General features: G+C 33.8%; 1 long non-coding RNA gene across 1 annotated transcript; it reads left to right on the forward strand.

The window, feature by feature from the left end:
- The first annotated feature begins 9,681 nt into the window (after positions 1-9,681).
- Positions 9,682-13,042, forward strand: LOC110009011 (uncharacterized). The gene is made up of 2 exons (XR_005178034.2): positions 9,682-10,384; positions 12,795-13,042. It is a non-coding gene; the product is annotated as an uncharacterized LOC110009011 (long non-coding RNA).
- The last annotated feature ends 6,348 nt before the right edge of the window (positions 13,043-19,390 follow it).

A 19,390-nucleotide genomic window follows, 5' to 3' on the forward strand; every position in this document is an offset into this window, starting at 1 on the left:
GTAAAAATGTGTTAATAAATCCTTTTTATTTCCACAGACTCAAGGAAAACTAAAAGGCACTCACCTGATCCATGGTGCAAGTATCGAAGAAGGTCCACAGGTCGCCTAAAGACTTCCGGCGTAGAACAGACCGGTGATTTGCTCGGTACCACCTCCAAGCCAAAGGTGCCAACCCTAATCCAAGGTCAGTATGAGTCAGCTCTGGGCGGATGTAGGAAAAATACTCAAAAGCCCAAGTCTGCAAAACGAGATCAGTGAAAAAAGAGAAGAAAAAAAGAAAAGAAGAAAAGACAACACAGAAGGGGAATATGTTCTTTACATTACCTCCCAGAAATAGTAGGTCCCGCTAAGCTTACAGTGGCCTCGACTCAGATCGCACATGTCATCATACATGCGGCTCAGAATAGCGCCGGCCCAGTCGTACTCAGTATGGTGGGTCAAGTCCTCCAAACTCTTCAGAATAGAAGGATTAAATTTCTCCTTCCTGTTAGACCAGAAGGTCGAGGCAAAAAGCAGCAACAGAGTGAATCTAGCTGCCTGAGTGGCCATTAACTCTCCCTGCCTGTATCTGGCATAGATATCGGGGGCCTGGAGGGATAGCCAGTGTCTCGAAATACTCAGAACAGGGGCAGAAGAGCTAGGATTGACAATTGGGGCAGATCAATCCCTATCAGCTCCTTCATCCGATCGGGGGTGACCTCAGTCCTCCAGTCGTCATACAGCTCGATCGGCCGAGTGCCAAAAGGAATCCCAGAAATCACCGAAAAGTCGGTCGGGGTCATCGTCATCTCACCCCAGGAGAAATGGAAAGTGTTGGTGGTGTCCCACCATCTCTCGGCCAGTGCACCCAGTAGGCTTTTATAATTCTGTCTACTCAGCTCAAGGTGTCTTAAAAAGTCCAGATGAGAGGGACTGATGATGGCTCCGACGGGGTTGTTATGGTCGAGAATGTCAGTCGGGATCTCGGCCATAGAAGACTCGCCTACATCCAGCCTAATGTTTGGATCCTAAAAGGTAAAATGGCTTAACATTATTCTTTAGTTCTTTACTAAGGATAATGTTTCTTTTCTCCCCTAGCATGCATACTAATAAGACGGTAAGTGCAGGAAAATAAAATTTATCTTTTTCTTCACAGTTCAGCCACAGAGGCCCAAGAAATCACGATTTGGCCTGAGGCCTGAAAAATGCACAATCAGGCCACGGAGGCCCAAAATTTTCACTATTTGGCCTAAGGCCCAAATAATAAATAAATGAGAGTGACATGGGAACTGACCTGGGCATAGACACCGGTGATGGAAGCATGAGTGTCGACATCTGCTGTCACACGGATTTCGTCAAGAGAAATCCCCAGGGACTCTAGAAAGTCCTCATCGCTACTATAGCCCGAGGAAGCCATTGGTGAAAGAAAGATGAGAGAATTTGAGAGAGATCTTTAGAATGGAGAAGTAGAAATGAGTGAAAAATGAAATGTTGAGCTATTTATAAAGAGAAAAAGGGCCAAAAGGCGGTCTTCTGGACGCGTCTGTTTTTTTTGCCTCCAAAATTTGTGTTTCAGATAACCACCGACTCCCATAAATTATCTTTATGGTCGCCGGTGGGGAGCAACTGTGAATACTCAAATTTTGAGACTCAAAAAACCTATTTTCCCGGACTGCAAACAGTCCGGCCGGACCGAAGGCTATTTTGGAAGTTCACCGGAAGTATACCAATATGGTACTCGAAACGTCCGAAAAATTACGAGGATCACGGAACTGGTCCCAGAATATTTTTTGGAGGTCTAGAACTCCCGAAAAAGCCTTTGGAGTGAAAAAAAAGAGATAGAAAGGAGCACGGGTCGCCCTAGCAAGGCAGGCACGCCCGCCCGAACCAGGCGGGCAAGCCCGCCTGGCCCAAACGGGCACGCCCGCCCTGGAGGGCGGGCATGACCGCCCTTAAGGGCGGTCTAGCCCGCCTTCGAGGGCGGGCCGGGTCCTTTTTTTTCCTATAAAATCAGTCCCGATGTGACCTTTCAGGACACTCAGTCTGTGTTGACGGACGCTCCTTCTCCCTACGCTCCTTGCGATTCTTTTACTGCTTTTCTGCATTTTTTATTTTAGCTTTTAGTGCTTTCTTGTTGTGACATTTGGTCACTAAAATTAAAATTAATTAATATTCCCTTAACGAGGAGCTTAACCTGGAGTTAAGAAGTGGTCGACGATTAAATCAGGTACATGAACTAAGCTCTGCCTATTTAATTTTAGCACTTCATGCATGCTTCTTTTCTACTCCTAATAATTCTATAATTGCATAAAATGCATTCATATCATCATTGGGCAAATAAATTGCCTCAATTAAATAAATTTAAGCTAAATGCCCGGTTAATTAATAATCGTGGTATTTAAGCCTAAATCCGACAATATCGGCTAAAAAGCCTAGTTAATCAATAACTATGGTGAAACTGCCTTTATTTCGAACAAATTCGGCTTAAGTGCGATTAAGTAATAATTGTGACTAAAAGGCCTTAATCCAAACACGTTTTTTTTTCGGCAATAAAATTGCCTACATTACATTTCGATTAATCCATTTTTGGCAAACACATTGCCTATAAATTAGATTAACTACTTTTAGCGACAAATCGCTTAAATCAAAAACTTTGGCAAAATGCCTTAAAATTAACCAATCTTGTGGCTTTAAAGCCTCAAAATCAACCATTTAGGCGACAATCGCCTAAATAACCATCCTTTGGCAAACAATTGCCTAAATCAACCTTTTGGCTAAAAGCCTTCAAATTAATCAATCTTTTGGCTAAAAGCCTTAAAATCAAGCATTTTGGCGACAATCGCCTAAATCACATCAATTTTTGGCAACAATAAGCCCAATCAAACACTTCCTTTTGGCAACAAACGCCTCAACAAATCAATCAATTCTTTGGCAAAATGCCTGAACAAAATGCACGAAGCATACACACACTCATGCATAAAGCATCCCCATTCAAAGCCCTCTAAAAGAGGCCAATCGAACTACGATGACTTTGATTTTCCATTCAAACGGAAGTACGTAGGCACGTTTGGGATTTAACCCCGAGCGGCAAGTCGAAATCACATAAACATTTTCATTGGTCCAAATACCTCATCTGCCTTGTAAAACATTCATTCATTGGTTAGTTTATCAGCATGACATAGTCTCGGGATCCACCTCGGGTTCGAAGACCATGCCTTAGACATTGGGTTAATTAATCTAGTAATTAGGTTAATTAAAATTGGAGTCCTTTAGGGTTTTTTCCTAGTTTACCCTAAAATAATTAAACAAGGTGGCGACTCATACATTCACGTGCATTTCTTCCTTTAGTCATATGCATCATATGCTATGTTTGATGTTTTGGGGAGGGGTTCACACTAGTTTAAATAAATAATTAAGGAATTAATCTAATAAACTATCTACGTATCTAACTGTTAAAACTATACTAGTTTCTACCAAAATTTTAATAGCATCTCCCCTAAAATTTGGAATATTCACCTATTTAAATATAAAAAATTCCATTAAATTTTAACTCAATCCACACGGCCTATATATCAGGCAATCAATCAAGTCGAGTTATCATCCTCCTTTAATTTCAACAACACCACAAAACCATAATTTATAAATTAAAATAATATTCAATCTAATCCACCTTAAATCCGCACTTTAATTCCATTAATGCATTTATCAAAATCCCTCAATCAAATTTATTTGGTGCTAACTTAAATTATCCTTAATTAATTAAAGTTCTCTAATTAAATCAACACGTTATAATATATTGGTCAATACTCAAAATTAAATTAAATTGATTAGCCATAAAATGTTAGGAATTAATTAAATTTCTGAAAAATAACCAGAACTAGTCTCAATTCCCAAAACTCAACATTGCCGAAAATTACTTGGCCGGAGTCAGAAACTATGCGCGCCGGAGAGATAACCGGAGGTGGCTGGTGCACTGCCAGCGGTAGGGAAGGGAACAGATCGACTGGCCTTCAACGCGTCTTACCGGAACAAAGAGAAAGAGGGAGGAGGCAGTCGCTGAGTCGACCCTGAGCTACTGTGCTCACCGGAGTTGTGAGCAGGTGGAAAGCGACTTCGAGCAGTGGTGGTCGACGGTGGAGATGGCGAAGAGCGACGACAGAAGCTGTGACCGCAGGTGGGGCACGACCGAACTGAGAGAGAAAGGAAGCGTCTAGCGGCGTGATGGAGGCTCGTCGAGCCTGTCTCTGGTGGCCGGAGATAGGCTAGAGGCCACGGCAGAGCTGAGGCACGACAGTCCGATCAAGAACAAAACCGCTGCTCGTAGCGATTGCTGCGATTTGCGCTCACCAGAACAGAAACAGAGAGAGAGAGAGAGAGACGGCGGCGAGATGATAATGGCGCAGGCGGGTCGCCGGTGGCTGGGAAAACGAAAGGGAGGGAGGGAAGGGAAAGGTGAGGTTGCACTGGAAATAGGGGGAGGGGAATTTCTAGAAGGTGTTTGGGTGGGGTTTTGAGCTGATTTGGTTTGATTCGGTTTGATTCGATTTAAATCGTGAGTTTTGTGTAGTTTTTAATTTCCAATCAGTTTTTATTCGGGTTTTCAATTCATTGTGGAAGTTGATTCAACTGTATAAATTATATATTTGCATTTAACTGGTTAAATAAATTCGTAGGATGTTAATTTATTAAAATTTTAAGTGAAAAATTATGAAAATAAAAATTCGGGTTTTTCATACAAGTAATCATGATAGATTGTTCTGGTTATATATTATTTTTTTTATTTTATTAAATTTCTGTTGTTCTTTTGGTATTTAGGATAACTTTCTCTTCTTATCTCAATAGCGTTAAAATTTCATTTTAAAAATTATATACATTGAAAAAAAATGAAATCCTTATGTCACAAATTTACATGAAATATTTTACATGATTATACATAAAAATAAAGTATCTATAAGTAATATGAAAATAAAGGATTCAAAAGGTTTTTTTCAAAAAATAAAAATGAAAATGTTATACCATAAATCTATGTGAAATATTTACATTATTATACGTAAAATTACATTATTAAAAATGATCTTAAATTTTTATATCATAATGACAATAATTTTGGATAATTATTTTTATAAAATTCATAAATGATTCTAATACTAAATTAAAGAGTTTATAATTTTAAATCCTTGAAATTGTAATTAATTTTGATATAAAAATAAGAGTTTAGATTATATTTTGAAGGTAATTGGTTACAACTATTAAAAATTGAATAACAAAATTTTATAAAAGCTACAAGTTGTAATATTTTGGACGTCTACAAATTAATAGATAAAATTAACATGGTATAGAATTAAGTAATAGGTACATTTTCAAAAACATAGACCTTTTTTTTAAAATAGAACAATACACTTTATAATTTATAGGTTACAAATATAATTTTGATATACAAATTAAATTTCAAGTTATATTTTGAAGATCAGAAATAAAATTCAACTTAAATAAAGTGCACAAGAACTATAAAAAAATTTTAGTATAGAAATTAGCATATAAACTATATGCTCAATATCATATGAATAAAAAATTAAATCATGAGCATCACAAAATTTTTAAATTATTATTTAGATAATTAAGCTTAATGTTTTTTATTTTAATTGTTTGTCAAAAGTAGGCTTGGCCAAATTACGGTTCCGGGAATCGGAACCGTCGGTTCGAACCGGCCCGGAACCGTAACCGGAACCGGGACGAACCGAAATCGGAACCGGAAAAATTCAGTTCGGTTTCGGTTCCAGAAAATGAGGAACCAGAACCGGCGGTTCCAGAGAACCGGTCGGAACCGGACTGGAACCGCAGGTTCCCCGGCCGGTTAGAACCGCCGGTTCGAACCGGTTCGAACCGGCGGTTCTAGCCGTTGTAACTGTCAGATTTTTGAATTTTTTTTTTTTGGTGAAATGTCTTAATTACCCCTCCCAACAGCCATAAACGGCTATATAACGGCTAGTTTTAAGGGTATTTTTGGAAAAATGAATTTTTGGATTTATTATAAATACCTCATTTTATTTACAAATTCATTACAAAAAAATCTCAACTCTCTCTACTTACTCTCTCTACAATATACTACACTCTCTACACTCTACTTACTCTCTCTACAATATACTACACTCTACTCTATATTATTCATTTATTCTTCTCTACTCTACAATATCTCTTATTTAAGTAATTATTCTCTCTAATTTTTTTTATTCAATTTTCCAAATTATATTTTATTATCATATAATGGCAAGTGGAGGAAACTCAAATTCGGGTAAGGGATAGGGAAAAATTGGAGAATCATCTATCCCTACAAACGACATTTATGATATGATTCCCGACCAATTTAATTTTGAAGGTTTTCCAAATGAAAATTTGGATATTCCAACTCAAGAATCCGAATTTAATGAGCAATTTCAAGAAGATGAAGAGCAAGAGCAAGAGCAACGAGCAAAAATTGTTACAAGAGCAAGACAAAGTTCCGACATATTCTCCATTCATTTCACAAAAAAATTCAAAGGTGAGAAAATGTACGATGTAATTTGCAATTATTGTGGAAAATCTTATAAATTTAAACAAGCGGGCGGCTATGGATCATTTTGGAAGCATTTGGAGACAAAACATCCAACAAAAATAGGAGTTGATCGGTCTCAACAACAAATTTCCGGGTACGCTTCTAACCTTTCTTTATTTAAATATTCTGAAAAAATACAAAAAGAAGAATTAGCAAAAATGATTTCTATGGAACATTTATCTTTTAGTTTTGGTGAAAAATTAGGTTTTAATAATTATTGTCAAAAAGCTTTAAATCCTTGTGCTAAAAGAGTACCAAGAAATACTGTAAAACGAACTATTATTTCTTTATATAACAAAGGAAAAAAAGAGTTAGAACTTTTATTTTCTCAATTAAAAATTCGTGTTTCAATTTGTTGTGATGTTTGGAGTGATCATTGGCAAATGCATTTTTATATGGGTATTACATGTCATTGGATTGATGATGATTGAAAAATTCAAAAAAGAATTATTGATTTTCGTGTTTTTGATGATAAACATACTGCAAATAATATTTATAGAGTAATTGTTTCAATTTTAGATGAATATAGGTTGACAAAAAAATTTTTTTCTATTTCATTTGATAATGCTTCTACAAGTACTAGATCAATTATTGAACTGAAAAAAATTTGTGAACCAAATATTGGTGGTAAATTTTTTCATATAAGATGTGCATGCCATGTTTTAAATATATGTGTACAAGATGGTTTGAAAATTCTTGATTCTTTTATTTCTCCAATTAAAAAAGCTATTTCATATTTATGGACACATCCCCAAGTGATGAAAAGTTGGACTAAATTTTGTAAAGAAAATAATAAAAGACCAAAACGTTTTCCAAGGGATGTCCCAACTCGTTGGAATTCAACATATGAATTACTAAACGAGTCTTTTTCTTATAAAGAATTATTATGTTTTTTTGTTACTAATAATATTGAGGATATTAATTTATATCCACAAAATTGGGAGATTTGTGTAAAAATTTTAGATATTTTAAAAATTTTTAATGATGCTACCTATAAATTTAGTGGGGTTTATTATCCCACATCTAATTTATTTTTACCTATGTGTATTAATATTGTTACTGCACTACAAGAATTTCAAAATGATGATTTATTAAAAGATTGTATTTTTTCAATGAAAAAAAAATGGTTATCTTATTTTAAAAATATACCACCTCTTTATCTTGTTGCTATTGTATTTGATCCTAGATGTAGAATGGATGTTTTATGTGATTATTTGACTATTTATTATGACGTATTAAATCTTGATATAGAAGATAATGTTAATATAAATGTACTAGTGCATGAAGTTAAACAAAATATTATGCAATTATATAATGAATTTGTTCAAGTTTCTAGTTCATCTACTTCTATTTCTACTTCTTCTCAATCTAATATTCCACAATTTTCAACACAAAGGGTAAGTGGTGTTGATGTTGCTCAACAAGTTTTATTGTAAAGACAAAAAAGAACAAGGGAATCCAGTTCTATTTCTGAATTTGACAATTATCTAACAACTTCTTTTGAGTTTGGTGATAATTATGCAGATGCAGATTTTCCAATTTTAGATTGGTGGAGTCGTCACGCAAATACTTTTCCAATTCTTTCTTTACTTGCAAAACAAATTTTAGCTGCTCCGGTCTCCACTGTTGCGGTTGAACAAGCTTTTAGTCAAGGAGGTAACATACTTGATGAAACACGATCTCGTATGACACCCGATTCATTAGAAGCACAAGCGTGCGTGGATGATTGGACCAAAGCCGAACTAAGAGCCCAAGAAAATCCAAAAGAAAATGAAGATTTATTTGATTTATACGATGGGTCCTCAACGGGAACATCAATCGGTGGTGCAAATAGCGATTAAGGTAAAAGGGGTGAAATTGATATAAGGTAAGTAAGAACTACGTGGGCTTTGATTCCTCTAAACCCCAAGAGGATACGTAGGCAACTTAATTTTTTTTTTTTAAACAAAAAAAAAATTAAGTTCAATCCCATTTTTTTTTTTTAATTTTGTTCAAACTTAAAAAAAAAAATTCAGTTCAAAATTTTTTTTAAAAAAATCATTATGTTCAACACTCAACAATTCAAGTCTTTAAAAAAATAAATTTAATTGAAGTATTTTTTAATTTTTTAGGTGTATTTTTTAATTTTTTTATGTTCAAATAATTTTTTTTTAAACCGATCTTAAAAATTTAAAATTTTTTAGGTGTATTTTTTAATTTTTTATGTTCAAATATATTTTTTTTTAACCGGTCTTCATATTTTATAATTTTTTAACTGTATTTTTTAATTTTTTATGTTCACATAAAATTTTTTTTTAAACCGGTATCCAAAATTTAAAATTTAAAATTATGCGATTCGCCGGAAAACCAATTGGAACCGTCGGTTTTGTAATCGGATCGGAACCGAAACCGGAACCGGAACCGGACGGTTCGGAACCGGAATCGAAACCGGACCATTTCGGTTCGGTTCCGATTCCAACTTTTCTGGAACCGGAACCGCCGGTTCGGGAACCGGAACCGCCGGTTCAGGAACCGTGGCCATGTCTAGTCAAAAGGGTAATTAATACTTTTACTGTTGTTGAAAAATTTACATTAGTGTTAATAGGATATGTGAATAATAAATAGTGACCTATTTTATAGGTAGCAAGTTATTGAATGTGTTTTAAATCCAATGATTCATAATTAAGTATATCAATCTAATGGAGAATAAATGTTTCTTTATAGATACGAATTTTTAAACTTATGTACTATAGTTTTACCCTTAACAATTATTGTTGTTAGTATTGAAATGAAATGGCCTGATTTTTATTTTTCAAAAGATTTTGAATTAAATTTAAATTAGAAAATTCAAAAAATATTATAATATTAATTGTTTGCAAAAAGAAATCAGTTAAATTAAAAATAAAATCAAAAACTGCCTAAATTGAGTCTCAACCGTTTAATAACCAAGGCAAAACTGAAACGATCCAAAGAAATATTTTTAAAGAGTTTTCATTTAAAAGTCTAAATATTAATTTTAACCAAATATATTATAGGATATTTTTACAATTAAAAATAGTTTTGTGAATTATTTAAATAAATTCTAATAATGAATACATTATTTGTTAAACCAAACCTGAAAACTATGTTAAACCCATTAGAAATCCATCAATGAATTGAAAACCAATCAAAACTCCTGATTTGGGCCAAATCAGATTCTAATTGAACTAAACCGACTTAGGACCAATGAGAAATCTCTAGAATATGGGAAATACCCGATGGATCCTAACCCAAAAAAAAAAAAAATCTCTCCTTCCCGATTCCGCCGACACAGCTCCTCCCCACATGCGTTTTCCGTTCACCGTCCTTAACTGCCAAACGGACCACCTCTCCCCGCTAACAGCTCCACCGGCCACCGGCTTCTCCATTCCGCCTCCTGTTATTGCGTAGCAAGAGAGAGAGGGAGCTGCGATTTCGATTGACATCTCGCTTTTCTCTTCTAGTTTCTCCGGCGACTCCATCGCCGTAAACACTCAGCTCCGCCACCCTCTCCTTCTGTTTGTCTCTCTGTATCTCTGTCTCTCTTTCTGTTTCGGCTAGCGCAGCAAAGTTGAAGCTGCGATCTCGTCGTTCAATCGGGTCAGCGCCACTCTTGATTCTTTTGGCTTTTCCGGCGTAACCAGCCAAGCTCCACCTGCAAGACATAGTGCTCCACTAGATTCCCTCTATCCTTGGCTCGGTTCCAGAATTTCAAGGAGATCATCGAGAGATACAGTCGCAGCAACTCCAACAACGGCCTCCATCTCAACCGTTGTCGGCCTCCATCTCAACCGTTGTCGACCTCCAGCGCAATAGGTGATCCAAAGTCGAGTTTCATGCTTCCTCTTCCAATAGTTATGCGATTTATTTTAGTATTGTTACAAAAATCATAAAAAAAAAAGGGGGTATAAGGTTTCTAAGTCAATGTTTAAGTTAGATTAGGATTAATTTCTCAACCAATGTGAAAATTAACTTGATGGCTATTGCTTTGAATCATGTTATTTGAGGAAAACCAAGGTTCTAAGCTTCTGTTAAGCAAAATTCTAAGAGAGTATTTAAAATAATTTGCAATTGAAACTATAAGTTGAATGCTTATAGAGTAACGACTATATTAATGTATTTCTTACAAGCTTTGATAGGGGATTATAATTTTTTTTTTTTTTTTTTTTTTATATTGACAGCAGCTTTATTGTTGCCTTTATGAGTTTGACAATATGAAGGTTTGAAAGGAAGGTTGTAAATTTATCTTTTGTTGGGAAATGGATAAGTTAGCAATTAGGAGATGAGTTTTGGTTAGAGGTTAGGAACTCTCAGCAGTTGACAGCATCTAGCTAGAGGAACATCATGGGTTTTACTTGACCTAAGCTTGTATAAGAGCCTGAACTTGTTTTCTTTAATTGGTAATGTTTGTGGAAGCATTTAAAGGTAAAATTTGATAAGAAATCACAAATCTCCTACAATGCCAACCACTACTATAGTTGTATGTTTGAGATATTTCTCATATATGTAGAAGATGATGAATAACCTTAAACCATTGATGGGAAATGAATGAATTAGCATGTGGGAAACGAATTTGGATTGGATAACAGTGATTCTCCTTGAATGGCAGCAGCCACATTGCTTATTATTGCTTACTCTTTTTATGAGTTTTGAAAATATTAAGATGAGAGTCGATATTATGTACCTGTATCTCAGTGGGAAATGAATAATTAAGCATGTTTAGGACAGATTTAACTCAAAAACTGAGGTGTTTGTTGAATCGACAGTAGCTAGTTAGGCGAAGTTCTATAAACATGGGAAAAGTAGAGTGTTATGGTCCCGGGTTGCAGATCTGGTTATGGGTCTGTGGGTTAAGGGTGTGGATGGTGTTTGAGTGGCTGGGTTGAGGGATTTCTTTTTATGACCTATGGTGACTGTAGTTCAGGCTCTAAAGAGGGAACCTGGAACCTCTTGAGACTATAGTGCTCAAAGACTTGAATGATTTTTGAAGCTCCTGTTCTCATTGATGTTCTTGTTTAAATACAGAAGTGAGGCATAACTACCTCCTACATCAAAGGAGCACTACTTCTAAGTGGAGGAACACCCTCCTCAACTAAGAACATGAAAAGAAAGTGGAGGAACTCCCTCCTACAAAACAGGAATCACAAAACAAAAGAATTAACTAAATGCATAAAGCAACTGAAATAGTTGAATGAATCAACTCCATATGGCAGTTAGTTTAGGAGTTCAATGCGTGGCTGTTTGGTCTTGGGCCCATGAGTGAAACGTGTGTAGACTTGCGAAGGCTTAGTAACATAGAGCGCGCTTAGTTGTATGAATTTAATCTTCAGTAACAATCAATTTAAAAAAAAAAAAAAGGATTATGATGATAAATTTTAATAATAGGGATAATGAATTACGTACGAGTTCTTATTGAATGTTAGCATATTAGTAGGGTAGCAATGGATAATAACTAGGAATGCCGATTTTAATTTTGAAATGGCAGCAGAGTTTTGTGTGTGTGTGTGTATGTGTGAAATGGCAGCAGAGTTTTGTGTGTGTGGGTGTGGGTGTGTGTGTGTGTGTGTGTGTGTGTGAAATGGCAGCAGAGTTTTCGTGAGTGCGTGCTCGCGCCCGCGCGTGCTGCAGTGCGTGCACGCATGCCGAGCGTGCGTGCGTCTGTGCGTGCGAATAAATGGACTTATAGTGTATGTGTGTGTGTGAATAAATGAACTTGTAAACTGTAATGCTTATTTATATTTGATGCGCGATTTAAATGGGTTCATTAGCTAAGATTATGTTTGGTAAAGACGATGATTCGTGGATCATCAAATGGAATTATGAAATCACAAAATCTTACTTAATAACAAAGAAAATGAAAGAGTCTGAAAATTATAGTTGTGTATCAATATTAAAGGTATATATATATTTGGATAGTTGTATTAATAAGGTAAGGAGATTAAGCAAATGTCAATTTCCATTTGTTTATTTGCTTAACCTTAGTAAAGATGAAGTATTTGGATTGGAGATTAAATCTTGATATTGTTAATTGGAAGGAGGATGGAAATTTAATTTGATTGATTGCCCGACAGATGGGCTGTGTAGGTGCTGATGTTGTGTCATGTGCTTGACTGATTGATTGTTCATTTTAGCATTTTAGAAACATTACACGTAAATGCCTGTATTGTGCATTGTTTATTATTATTCAAACTTACTTGTTTCTTTTTGTTTAACTTTTATTTTTCAGGAAGTAGATTTTGTTTTCCTTCAGCTAAAGCTCTGTGTTCACTGCAGAGCTAGAGAAGTAACTTCTAATTTTAGTATTATTTTAATTATGTTATTTAATGTATGGAAACTCAGTCTTATCTACATGTAGTTCGAACTCTGTAATTGTAGATTGTGAAAATACTATGTAAGAATAGGTTAATCGATGAACTTATGTTGATGGATTGGATTTTATCCAATTAGCTCATATGATGAGTGTTGTGTGATAAATTGAGGTTTGTGTTTGGAATATTTATGATTTTGTGATTGGCCATAATATGAAATGGTTATATGACTTGTTGTATACAATAATATGAGCTCACTCTTTCATAAATTCATTTAGATTGGGTAGACTTGGATATTCTAGGCTTACTACGGGTTTTGGGGCCTTAAATTTATCTAGGTCTTAGTGCCGGTCTAGCCCATGGTCTCGGGTCGTGACCTTCTGAAATCGATTTGAATCGAACTAATTTGGTTTGGACCAAACCAGATTATATACCAGCAAAACAAATAAAACTAGGGAAAATAATTAATCTGTCCTTGAGGTTTGACCAAACCAATTAAGTAATCCAGTAGTTTGACAATATTAATTAATGGTCCCTCAGGTTTATTTCCGTCAAACCACTTGGTCCTTTCATCCATTTTCTCCAGATTTTTCATTAAAACCTCTACAAAAGATTAAAATGCTCTTAACACATAAAAATGAAAAATGATTAATTCGTCCTTGAGGTTTGATCAAATTAATTGATCTCTATAGTTTAGCAATATTAATTAATGATCCCTGAAATTTACTTGCATCAAATCATTTGGTCATTCTGTTTATTTTTTCTTAATTTTTCTATTAAAACCTTAAAAAAAAGATGAAAATATCATCACACTTAAGAAAAAAAAAATTAAACTAATATATTATTTGCTTTATAACAGAGTGACATTTAAGTCTTATTAAATTTACAACTGAAATTTTGCAAAAATGGAGATTTTTTTTTTCTAAAATATTCTTACTATTCCTATGGTCCTACCTTCATTTCATTAGTTGTAGTTTGTAATGAAATATATAAAATAACTTATTCTGTTCTCTTGAATTAAATGCCTATTATTTTTATTGAAATTAACTCGATGTATATTTTTCTTTTTCAGCTTTTTGTGGTGGCTCAAGACAGTGACTCATTATGTTATCAAATTTTTTCTTTTTTGGGTAAATATCAAATAATCAATGTGTACCTTGAGTCTTCGTTTTCCCTCCACGCCAAATTAAAATTCTAATCCAGGTTAGTTTAGTCTTTTTCTTCTTAAATGTTAGGGTATTTAAGTCTTTTTCGAAGGTTTTAATAGAAAAATTTGGAGAAAATGGATGGAAGGACCGAGTGATTTGACAGAGATAAATCTCGGAGATCATTAATTAATATTGTCAAACTATTGGGTGACATAGTTAGTTTGGTCAAATATTAAAGGAGAATTAATTATTTTCACAAAAAAATTAACATAAAAAAACCTCTTTCTTCTTTCTCACCAACCCTGATAGCTCTCTTCCTCTTTCTTTTGTTCGTTCTCCAACCACCGACCATTGAATCTGGTGATTAAGGGCTCTAAACTTAAGAGCTCGATGAGAGGAACAATTTGGTGACTTTGGGTTGCGAAATAAGGGTCTGGATCGAGAAAAAACTCGGTCGGTGTGAAGCGTCACCGCTGTGATTCCGTCTTCTGGCGATCCATGCTGTTTTCGACGAGACTAGGCCTAGAGGTGGGTCTCGATCGACTCCTCTCCTCTAGGCGAACCTTTCCCCCTCCACCAATTCCAGTGCTGAAGCTTTAATGACAAGACCGCCATGGATGGCAGTGGCAAGGCTACTGTCGAGGCCATTTCCTGCCAAATGAGACACACCCAGTCCAAATTCATCACAGATTCTGAGTCCCCATGAAATTTCTAGCATTTTGGTGTATATGTTGCTCAGTTCCGGCAATAGTCGATTTTTCAGCCATCGTGTACAGTGGCCGACGTCGACATTCTGGTGACCAGTCTGCAAGACTCCAGCGGGGCCATAGGAGCCAGAATTCTTATCTCGATTCGGGCAGTGGGATGGAGTTAACGAAATTCCTATCGGTGAGCCCTAAGACTTTGATACTAAATTTTTCGATAATAATAAGAGTTTGTTGATCAAATTTTATTGTTTCAATTTAGTTGAGCTAAATGTATAACTAAAACAGAAATTTATTAAAATGTTAACTTAACTAAGTCAGTTGATAGATTAACCTAAATCGAAGGGAAGTTAGATTAAAATCCGATATCTGGTTATCGTTTTGGTGGATATCCACTTATTATTTATATAGTTCAAATGGTATGTAAATAATGGAGAATGAGTTTTGATTAAAGATAATGCATGATGGATGGGCTGTATATTGATTTGTGCCTTTGACACAGTGATTTGACGCTATCCCGATTTACAAGGGAGATGCAACTAAATTTTCTGTAAAATGTATAATAATGAATTAAAATAATTATATCATTAAGAGAAATAACTAATAAAATTACCGGTACTCGTATTACTAATATAATAATAATAATAAATAAAGTTATTATTTATTATTATTATTATTACTACTACTTACCAAAGGACTGCAAAATTTATTAAAGTTTATATATTAGAGTAAATAAGTAAATAAAGTAATCATAGATATACGATTTGATAAGTTAAGACGAACTACTATATTAACCAAAATTGATAAATAAATAAGAATTAAATTTCTAAAATTAAAATTCTTACTAGAATTTTCTTTCTAGATGCTTATAAGGTCTAAAATGACGAGACAAAAGTTGCAAGGGAGCTGTAACAAAGATAGTCCTATAGTCTTATTAAGGACGATAAAGAACTGTGAGCAGAGTTAGATAACCTGCATCACTTATGCATTATACAATCATGCATATATGTATAATATAATATCTACGTGAAACATGCATACATGTAGAAGTGCCATATAAGCGTGTATGCCATAAGCCACATCAAACACATATAGTTTTATATTGGAATATATAGAGATGTTGGATATCATACACTGTGTGAGTGATATGAAATTTTGTCATTGAATATGAGTTATCTGTGATGTGCCCTGGAATTAGAATAATGTGGGTCACCCTGGGGTGAGAGCATGGGCATGGTGAGAGTGCCGACAATGGGTTGTAAGCGAGTGGAGTGGCGCCCCCCTTGTGTACTCTATAATTTGATGTGCATCAATGATAAAAGAAAAAGAAAGAAAAGTAACAAAAAGGAAAAGAACAGGAAAGAAAAGAGAAATAGATGGATGAGGTCCCTCCAGCCCGAATGGTGATGGGCTCCTTCAGTGCACTTGTCACAAGGATGGTGAATTATTTTTTTGAAAATTATTTTAAAGCATGCTTTGGGGGTGAGCATGATCCTTGTTTATAATGGGTGATTCCACGGACTAATGTCCACTGTTTGATTACCTGAATTATTGTGACTTGTTTGATAAGTATGCATTCATACTTGCTTATTCATCCATAGTTAGCTAGAGGGCTACTGATTATATAACATGATTATCATATGTATGATTGTGTGGGGTGAGAGAGTTATCTAACCCTATTCATTGAGTTTGGCGCTCACCCTTGACTACTTATTTTTCTAGGTAATAGAAGGAAAGAAGAACCCTATGAATCATATTGAGTTAAGATGCAAATAAAGAAAAATAATAATAGTTGTATTATGTATATGCAAAAAAAAAATATATATATAATTTATAGAGTTCCACAATTGTATCCGAAATGGGCTGTAATTAAATAATATGGATTTATGTATTAATTACATAAATTGTATTTTCGATATGTCTATGGAGTATCGAATTAGGCTTTGATTATGAAATTATGATTATTGGGAATGAGGCCACGATTGTGAAGAGAATAAGCTTAATTGATTCAGGCTTACTACGGACCTAGGAAGCCTTAAACTCACCCAGACCCTAGTGCCGGTCCACCGTTGAAAACGGGTCGTGACATGAAATGTGTAAAATATTTTTCAAACCTAAGTTTAAGTATACAATAAGTCGTTTATAAAATTTAGAATGCCTGGAAAGTTGAAAGGTTGAAAAAGTAAATTCATGCATTCAGAAAAAAAAGAAATTAATATTAAAATATTAATTATAAATGGGTGATCGGATAGAAGTTGTTTCCAATTTCTTTTGGACCAGTTCAACATAACAAAAGCATTTGGCTTCTATATTCCGAAGTCAAATCATCTAAATAATTTTCTATATATAAGCTATGAAAGTTCAATAAAGATTCTTAGTTTCAAATTTTATATATAAATCAATTTTTTAATATAATTTCTTTTGAATTTCATTAAAAACTTCAAATCAATACAAATAATATAGGGAGGACGTTACCCCTCGCCTGAGGACCAGACATAGAACAAATTAATTATAATTAAAATAGTTATTGTTTGCTGATCTAATAAAAAATTTAAATGAAAATTGAAAGGTGAATTTAAAAAAATTGATAGATCTTCAGAGTTGTTGGCTAGACAAACTCCCTCAACCTTATATACATAGCCTAATTATCCATGAACTGGTTGCTTTCTGATGAACATATAGGATTTGAACCACTGAATCCGATGGATAAATATGCAGCACTACTAGGTTCCAAAAGACAAAGATCATCATATATTTAAAATTTTCTCCACAAATTTCACATTTGTTCAAATAAACAAAACAAATGTAAATACTTCACATAAAATGGCATACTAGATGGAGATTATTTAACTAAAACATAAAAAAATTGCAATAAAACCAAAAATAATAGGGAGGGGTTGTCACAAGAGATAAAAATCAGCCTCTCCTCATATCTACATGCTTGGTTTCTGTGTTAGAATGGAGAAAATGAAAGAAAATTTGAATGGAGAAATAGAGAGCGTGCGGCTAAACCTATACACGTTCCTTGTAACCTCTAGGTTCTCATATATACATCAATTAGGTTTATGTCTTGTTAGTGATAATTTAAGTTTAAAATTTTCATCAAAAGACATAATAGGAATTTAGTCAAGTCGTCTGAATAATATAAATTCTTAATTTCAGATGACGCATATATATGTAGCTTTCATTTTTATAATAATTTCATCTATATATATGTATATAATTAAGTGGTGCTAAATTAAACTTGACACAACTTTAGCAGATTAAAATATCTAAAATGCCCTTATATGTATATTGCAAGCAAAATCTGTTGCATGAACTTAGTGAAAGTTGTACCTAACCGGCTTGGGCCAAATTTATTTTTCGTGTGCATATATATAATTGTACATCTGAAAGTGAACTTTTTTTCAATTTCAGTTACTATTTTAGAAGGAAAACATTACATTAATTCTAGCTACACTTTTTGTTACTCATTAGATTATTTATAAGAATATAACATCAACAATAAATTAAAGTATTAATAATAATTTTTAAAATATATTAGATAGTTGTTATATAATCTGTTATTTTAATAGAATCTATTCTAATAACCAGTTAATATCCATTTTAATATGTACTTTAAATAATGGTAATAGTTTTGGATTTCTATTGCATTTAGTTTTAGCTACTATTGATGTTTTGACCAGATTTTTTTACTTAATTTAGCTAAGTTAGGTTGGACGTATACAGAGGCCTATTAGCTCGGGTTAATATTTAGATAAAATAATTTTTTTTTTAACATTATGAGTTAATAAAATTTAATTTTATTTACCGATAAAAAAGGGTAATGCATAACTTAAATTCTTTCCCAACATTCACTTCAAAAATTTTCTGCATGTGGTTGTATATATTTCCACGTTTCACATACTGACTTTGTCTTTTTGTATAATGAATTAACGAGTAATTGCTTTTTCTTTGAGATTGAACTTTCTTGACCCGATCCATGGGCCAATTATATGGACCAATCAGTTTTTTTAAATTTAGAAAAAATAATTTTTCTTAAAAGAGTATCTCTCACCATTTATTAGGGAAAAAAAGATAAAAAAGATAATTAAAAAAAATTATTGTTATTAATTTGATCCGTAAACTGAGTTTTAGACCAAATCTACCCAAGTTAAATGCTCAATATATATAAAAACATCCGATAACTTTACATTTTTTTACAAGTTTACTCCATTTTAATATTTGTATCAATTTTACCCCAATTATGATATTTTGTCGCCTCGCATTCTAAATCAAAGTTATTCATTTTTGTGAAACCCACTTTAACCTTAAGTTAACTTAACCCAAATTACTCAAACCATGAAGATACACCATTTTAAATTATTTTGATTATTATATTCTGGCAATATGAGTTTTATGGACTTAGGATCCTACTTTTTTTTTAAAATATATTTTTTTTATTTATTGGCCGAAAAATTGTTTTTATTTTTCCATAGTTAATTAAAAGGCAACAAAAATGAAAATTGCGTTCCCATAAGACAAACATCGATTTTCCATCTGTTTGTAGATTGAAAAAAAAGACATTACAAGTTAAGTCGAGTGATCCGAAGAATTTAATAATTTTTTGCCATACAAGACTTTAAGTAAATATCAAATAAACAAAAGAAGAGTTTTAACTAG

Source organism: Jatropha curcas, chromosome 1, assembly GCF_041381405.1.
Source record: "Jatropha curcas cultivar XTBG-Jc1 chromosome 1, XTBG_Jcur_1.0, whole genome shotgun sequence".
NCBI lineage: Eukaryota > Viridiplantae > Streptophyta > Magnoliopsida > Malpighiales > Euphorbiaceae > Jatropha > Jatropha curcas.